The sequence below is a fragment of the Gavialis gangeticus genome, unplaced genomic scaffold (assembly GCF_001723915.1).
Source record: "Gavialis gangeticus isolate Ggan-Ray unplaced genomic scaffold, GavGan_comp1, whole genome shotgun sequence".
NCBI classification, from domain to species: domain Eukaryota; kingdom Metazoa; phylum Chordata; order Crocodylia; family Gavialidae; genus Gavialis; species Gavialis gangeticus.
The window spans coordinates 26,685,226-26,693,038 of NW_017729028.1; the positions used below are offsets into that span (position 1 = coordinate 26,685,226).

General features: G+C 42.2%; 1 protein-coding gene and 1 long non-coding RNA gene across 3 annotated transcripts in view; one reads left to right on the forward strand and one right to left on the reverse strand.

Annotated features, from left to right (window-relative positions):
* The window catches only part of LOC109300198, a 10,004-nt gene extending 9,264 nt beyond the window's left edge, over positions 1–740 (reverse strand). For both annotated transcript variants that reach the window (XR_002098158.1, XR_002098157.1), the window contains exon 1: positions 596–740. This is a non-coding gene — a long non-coding RNA (uncharacterized LOC109300198). The remainder of the gene's footprint in view (positions 1–595) is intronic.
* KLHL29 (kelch like family member 29) overlaps positions 1–7,813 on the forward strand; it is a 668,905-nt gene that overhangs the window by 170,249 nt on the left and 490,843 nt on the right. The window lies entirely within an intron of this gene.

Genomic DNA, 7,813 nt, shown 5'->3' on the forward strand with positions numbered 1-7,813 from the left:
GGCGATTCCTGCTACTGTTCACACCCTGGAGGGCATGGAAGGCGTATGCCTCCAGATCTGCATGCAGGGCAGAGTGGGCTGCTGCTGTGGGCTGGGGCAGCACCGGGCTCTTCCCGGCAGGGGACGGGCTGTATTTGAGGCAGGCAGCAGCAGTGGTGAGAAGAGGCCCTCCTATAGCCTTGCTCCCAGCACCATTGCCACCGCTTGCCCTGAACACAGTCCAGCCTAGCCCCCGCTGCACTGGGAAGGGCCCAGTGCCAACCTGCCGTGGCAGCCCACCCTGGCCTGCACAGATCTGGGGACACGCCCTCCATGCTCTCCTAGGGTGCATGCCGTGGCAGGAGTTGCCCCCTTCCTGCACCCCCCAGATGAGTCACTTGCAGCTCCGTCCCGCTTCCCTGCCCCAACCCCAGTCCCTCCCTCACCAGTGGGGCCTTGATCTGCCCCCCCATCCCTTCCCCCACACCAGACTTACCAACCAGATGCTGGTCTCCAAGCCACCAGGCTGTGCTCCATGCCGTGTACATGCTGCGACTGTGCTCATGCACAGGGCATTAATCAGCCACATGAGGCAAAAAAAAGCCGATTGCCATACTCTCAATTTTCCCTGTATCAATGCTGATTCAGTATGGGACCGATGTATCGGTGCACCTCTAGATATCACCCTAAGAAATCCCTGCCTCTAGATTCTCACAAATTTGATTAACTCGGCACACTGATGCACTAACTAGAATGTAGCAGGATACAACCTCCCTCCAACTACAGAGGTATTAACATCTGAAAACAAATGACAAAATCATAGTGATTAGATTTTAAATTTCCCTTTTAGAGTATAATAGAGAGAGAGAGAGAGATCGAATGCTTTTTTTTTTGTAATGCCTTACAAGGCAATGCCAGCTTAATCGTAAAACCAAGCTGGACTTCTAGGTTAGGTTAGGTAGAAGTCTAGACCAAGCTAGACTTCTATGGTTGTTTTGGTTCCATTGAACATTTTTGTATCCTTATCTATTTCCTAATCTAAAGAAAAAATAAAAAATCTCCATTCTCCTTTGAAGTATTTGAGAAAACGGGGGGATTTCAGAATACTTGGCATACAAGCGTGTGCTTTCCTAAACCACTTAGAGTAGGATGTGAAAAAACTGAACTCATAATTTTTAACTCTGAGAAAACACTATCGCATCAGTGCTCTGGTTTATTAAGAAAAATACATTCCAAAACTTCTCCTGCCAGCATATATTTGGAAAAATTAAATCCTAGATAATCTCTTAGATCTTCTGTTCTGTTATCACGTGTAGAGTTTTTGTTTTCTTTTCTTTTGTTTTTTACCATCTGATTGTAGCAAAGCAGCTCAAGTCTGCTTGCCTTGTCTTGGATTTTACAGGAGCTTTACAACTGTTTACTCTATTTACAAGACTAAATCAGCGGTTTACAAATGGAGACCTTGCTTGATAATGAAGTTATTTCCTTGCCCCTCAAATATTTCTAATTCTTATCTTTCTGCACAGCTGTTTGTAAGTTCAGCTTTACAGAATCTCTTGATTGGATTTCTACTGGCTTAGTTTAACAAAGAAGTCTTTCACTGAAGTTATCCAAATAAAAAAAAGTTAAGTGAAAATTGTGAAAATGGATTAGTTAGATCCATGTAGGCCTATAACAATAATTCTGTATGTGCCCCAAGAAATTCCTTTTTAGGGCATCATGTTAAGCCAAAAGAAAACATTTTGTTTGTTTGTCCCATTTGTACAGTGAAAAACAGCTCTCATAAAGCTTGGCAGGTCACCCAAAAAACATGGGGGAAAAGGTGCATCAATTTTGACCTGATGTAACAGATTTCATAGATTTCATAGACAGATTTACAGCCTTCCTGTTAGAAATGTGTAGCTGGAAAAGCCTAAATTACCCCAGTAGGGTTAACAGGAATGCCTGGATGAAATCTACCTATCGGTATACTTAAGGATTTCTAATGTGTTTAATTAAATACTGTTAGGCTAGCTAGCAGTTAGGCTGCCTGAATTTTGCTATACTGTATTGTTTCAATGTGTTCTTCAAACCCACATTTATATGGGGAAGGCAATATCCTTACAATATATGCTGCAATATATGCAGTATGCAAATACATGTTGATGTTCTCTATACATGATGTATGGTATATGTTTAGCCCTATGCCTTAGAAGGGTTTACTCCAATAAAACTGCACCCAGTGACATTTTGCCTCAAGCATATATCTGACATCATTCAAGCTTAGGTACTTAGACATCTCCTTTCTTTATCATTTACAGTTCCTTATGCTAGATCTGATTATGCTAGATCTGATTATAGCAAATCTTTCTCCTCTTCATCATCTCTGGTTTTGTGTGGATCTCATAAAATACTTATGCTGTTCATATGCTCAACTGATTGTAAAATGTTCAAATAAGCTATTTTATCTGTGTTGCTGTTTGTCCAGTCTGACATTAATAGGACTATTTTGTTGCTCATTATAATGTTTCAGGCGTGCTTTTTCCATTTTCCCCAAAGAACCAAATGGCCACAGCCTTAGATCCATCTCCAGCCTTTTGATCATATCACATATCTTATTTTTCTAATGTTGTTATTTAAAAAAAAATAAATTTAGAAACAGATGCTTATCCAGGACAAATTTAAATTAAAAAGATGACCTTTGGGTTTGAAGTTTCTTAATGAAGTTGACTTTCTAATAGCCCAAGAAATCTGATTCTGTAGCTTTAGACTGGCTGAAAGCCTGTTTTTCCTTGTATTTATATCTGTAAGAATAGTTGTTTTAAGGAGACCTTTGGCTAGACGAGCGAGGAAAGCAAAGGAAAAAGCAGCTCTAGAGCTCAAGCCGGACTGTCATTTAGAGGAACAGGAATGGTTTTCTCCAGAACAGTAAGTGTTTGGGTTAAGGGGGGGAGCAGGGCTGCGACAAGCTTTGAGCTGATAAAAATGAAATGTTCAACACTCACATTTGTTACATCGGCAATAATGATTCCCTTGAACCCTTGAAAGACTGTGCAGTGCAATGCAAGTCCAAACATTTCTGATGCTGGTCTTGTGTCTGCAGTTGTGCGCACTTAGTCATGGAATCGGACAGTATCAGCGTAAGATTATGGTGTGTAATGAGCACCAGCAGGAAGTATTCTTAAAGAAGGATTAAGGGACATTTTGTTTCAAAATTGCTTGAGTTAGGTACTTTTCAAAATAGAATTTAGGCTTTAAGTCATTTAGGTGCTTTGGAAAATGTTATCCTTTGTCTTTAAGTCTTATCCTTAAAATCAGTGTAATATTCTCATTTCAGAATTGGAAGAGTTTTTATTAGTTCCTATTACTCTACCGGATTTGCCTGTGCACACAGGTACGGACATCCCTCAATTCAGTCCCAAAATTAAATACATTCTACACAAATTCTTTGTCTCCTCACTTCTATTATGGAAAACTTATTGTTTTGAGAGAGAATCCTAAAACTTTGCTTGCAGGAAGGGAAATTTACACTAACGAGAAGATGCCGTAGCATTTTAACTTCTCTTCATAAATCATATATTTTTGTTACTCCTATTTAAGATCTTTGCCTTACATTGTGTTATATGTTCAGGCTTTGGCAGAGAAAGAGGCCAGCAAAATTCACTAAAAGTTTGCCAGCTTATGTTGTATGTACATTCTTCCTGCAAATATCAAATCATCCCTCCCTTTTATTGACATTGCATCAGGGCTGATGGGGCCAGTATGAGATCAGTAGCTTTCTGCCTGTTTTCTGAAATTGCACCAGTCCTAAGGCTAAGTGCAGACATTTAGGGGGGTTAGGAAAAGGTTAGAAGGGGTTCAAAATGGCTATTTGATCTAACTTAGTTTCTCCAGTACGGACCTTACAATTATGCCTGGTCTCAGTGATTGGAAATCAGTCTAAACCCATAGCAGTAAAGAAGTTCCATGCAAACAGACCGGTCTAAAAATGGCTTAACCCGGTCTGAGATAGACCTGGATCGATGTGTACTCAAACTTAATTGAACTAGGTTAGACCAGTGAATTGAACTTCTGTACAGTTACCTGCATAGCCCCAGGGCTGGGAAGGCCCAGCAGCCAGCCCCAGCGCTAGGTTTGTGCTTTTGTGACCCCCCTCCCACACCCCAATCACCAGGCTATTTTAGTCCTTGACCTCTTGCCCAACCCTTCCAGCCCCCCCACCAACCCCACATCCCAGACGTCTCTCTGAGTGCCACCAGTTTTAGAAGTGTTCACCACTGCTGGGAGCCAAGCAAATGAGTATTGGTGGGGGAAGGGGTGGGAGGGATGGGGGTAGATTCTCTGGGAGGTGGGGTTTAAAATAGCCTCTGGTCTCCCCAAACCTCCCAAGGACCCCATGAGCCTCCCTGATCCCACCAAACCCTCCTGGACCCTAGCAACCCCACGCAGACCTGATCACCCCCCCGATCACCCCCACAGATGCCACCTGCCCCTCCCCCTTGTCCCTGCAGATCCCACCTGCTCCCCTCTCCCTCCTGCAGTTGCCACTTTCCCCTCCAACGCCCCTCCAAATCCCCCCATCCCTCCCACAGATCATGCCTGCCCCCTCATCCATCCCAAAGTTGCCACCTGCCCTCCCATCCCCCCATGGATGCTGCTGGCCCCTTCCATCCACCTGCGGATCTTGCTTGGCCCCTGTCCCCCACAGCCCTCCCACTAACCTCCCCATCTCAATTTACCTTAGATCGGGTGGCCGTTTTTAGTATTTTTAATACAATCTAACCCCCCCCAACCCTCCCCGAATGTCTGCATTTAGCCTATGTTCTATGTGATTTTTGCACAGCACGGGCAGCGAGCAAAACATTGTTTGGGAACTCCCTTTTCTTTGGTACAGACATGCATTGCTTGTTTCACCATATAAGTCAATCAGGCTTTAGTCTGTCACAGTATTTTTAGTCTCCCCTGGTCCCTAGATCTCTGTTCTTATGTTATAACGCTTTCCACAGCTGACTCCCTGCCCCCCAGTCCCAACTTGATCTCCTTTCTTCCTTTGACTTTGTAAGTTCATCCAATAACAGCTGTAGGTTTTTCTGTGATTTTTTTTTTTTCTAAAAGCATTTGTGTTCCTTTTGGTTGCACAAAAAATCCTTTGATTCCTTCCAAAAAGGAACAGGATTTCCCCTTTCTAGTTAAGATTAAAGATTGTCAGCTACTGGAGTGATAACATTGTGCAAGAAGAAAGGTGTGGGGGGGCTGTCTTGTTGACTATGCCTCTTCACTGTGCTGTATACTACAAAAACTGAGCTGGCCATTGTAGCTGGCCAACGTGATTCTCCTCCCCCAGATTTCTTCTGTGCCCTTGATTAAGTCACTCCTGTGTGCTCAGTCTCTCTCAAGATATCTATGCTGAAGTCACAGCTGTGACCTCAGTGTAGGTAGACATACTTGAGCTAGCTTAGGTATCAGTAGCAGTCTAGCTGCAGTGGTGCGAGCTCAGCTCAGGCTGCAAAACCTGCCTGAGAAGCTAGGTAGATACTCGGGTCGTTAACCCATGCTGAGCTGAAGGCTGTAACTGCAGTGCAGATATATCAGCGGTTTCCCATCTGTAAAACAGGAGTAGTGGCACTTTTGTCCTTCACCGAGGTGTTGTGAAAATAATTTCCAAGTTTGCAAGATGCTCAGATGCTGCAGTAATGGGGGGCCATATCAGGACCTAAGGTAAAAGGAGCCTGTGCACACATGCACAGACATATCTTTTGGTGCTAACTTTGCTTTTCTTATATATATAAAAATCATAGCATGTGTCATGGGAAGGGGAGATCCTTTAGTTTCCTTCCTGCCCCTCCCCACACACTTGACTCCAGAAAGTCTGAAAGCTTTATTTTTGCTTATATTTTCATACAGATTGCCTTTGGAAAAGTCAGTGCCAGGACAATTTTTGCCTGAAAAATGAACTTTTTTTGAGCCATCAAAAACTGAGTTAGGATCAGAATGCATATAGGCTCACAACTGCAGCGATGGCTGTCACTCCTGATCCTGTGCTAGTTTATTTTGTGGACCTGTATTTATGCAGTTTCTCCAGACATTTTACACAGCTGTGTGTCAAATATCATGCAGAGAGATACCATGATTTTGCTTCATTCATTATCCAGTTTCAGTTGGACAAGCTTGTCAGATGAGCACATGTATGCCAGCGCAGTATTGTCACTCTAGCCCTTTACAAAAATAAATAGGGAATGTCTGTAAGCTATGAATCTATACATTTATTTTTAAATTAGCTAGCCTGCTCATGAGCGATTTCCTTACCCTCCACTTCACCCCCACCCCACCGCAGCATCTGTTTGTAAGGACATTTTATACTGTTTCTAATTTTAAAAACTAATAGCAAGGGCTAGCGATCATTTATTCTCATTTATTAGATTATCACCACCACAGCCTTTATACACATCATGTTGCTGCCAAACATCCCTGTTCTTGGCCAAAAGTGACATCTTGAAACAGGCAGTATAAAAATGGCATATGTAGAGAGGGTAAAATGTTCAGTATTTGCCTTCATTTCTTATTGGAAGTGTCAAAGAATGTTCTTAAGAATGGCAACTAGGAAAGGCAATGAATTTGCTCCTATACTGGGTAGTGGGTTTTAAGTAAACTTGTTAATGCATGGCCCAGTTTGCAGGCCTTTCCTTTGCTGGTTACTGGCATAATTGCCTGTCATCATCTGATACTGGAACTGCTGGGGGCACGGTGGCTTGGATCATGAGTTAAAAACTGCTAGGTATTGCCTTATGTGCATATACACCATGGCTGTCTACTGAATGAAATGTCAGGTATGCTCATGTGTGTTGGGCTGGAGGGGTGATTCCATCTAGTTAGGTGGTCCACAGAAGATGCATTATTAAAATTCATGGAGAGTCTCCATTAGCTCGAATAGAAAAGGACACATTTCTAACCACCTTCTAAAACAGCCCACAAGGATATCCTCTGTGCACATTCAGGAGGTGTAGAGTTAGGAACAAAATAATATACAGACAGAATTTTCTAGAGACAGTCTAATAGAGTACATTTTTAAAATTGTAGATTTGAGATTATAGTCCCCCAACTAACTACAATTTATTATGCATTTTATGCTACATCTTTTTAAAACATGAACTAAAAGTTTCTATAACTGTCCTTTAAAGTGTTTAACTCTTACAGCTCTATTTTTGGTGTTAAACTGCTGTTTTTCACAAAAAACTTTTGTACGCATTTTTAATTTTCTGTTGAGCCAAATTTATTCTGTTTTTACTGTAGCATATTTCACACACAAGTTTGCCTCTGTTTTTTGCCATAATTAAAGATGGCATAGGAATAGAAACAAAGGCCATTGGCGCGGAAAGGGACCTCATGAGATCTTCTACTCCAGCCACCTGCTTAAGGCAGGATTCTCCCCAACTGAACTATCCAAGCAGTCTTTGCAACTTGAATGTCAGAAGGGCCATGAAATTCTGTGTTAACAAAATACAAATATCATGAATTACTAATGCTTCATTTTCCTTGAGAGCATCTTTTTCCTTTCTTCCTCTACCACCTCCCAAATATAAGAAAAAACTATTTAAACAGACTTGAATGGGGATTATTGAATCATATGCTGCTCTGGGCAAACTTTCTTCCAACCTAGTATTTCCTCAGATATAAGTTAGAATATTTTACTTGTCCTTTTTTTAGGAGTGCACCGATAAAGATTTTTTGGGCTGATACTGATGGCTGATCATTAACAAGCCATATTGGCCGATACTGATCCAGTTGCCAATATGCAGCCCAGCAGCTTGGAGAGCAGCATCTGGCTGGTAAGTCTGTTGTGGTGGAAGGGGTGGGG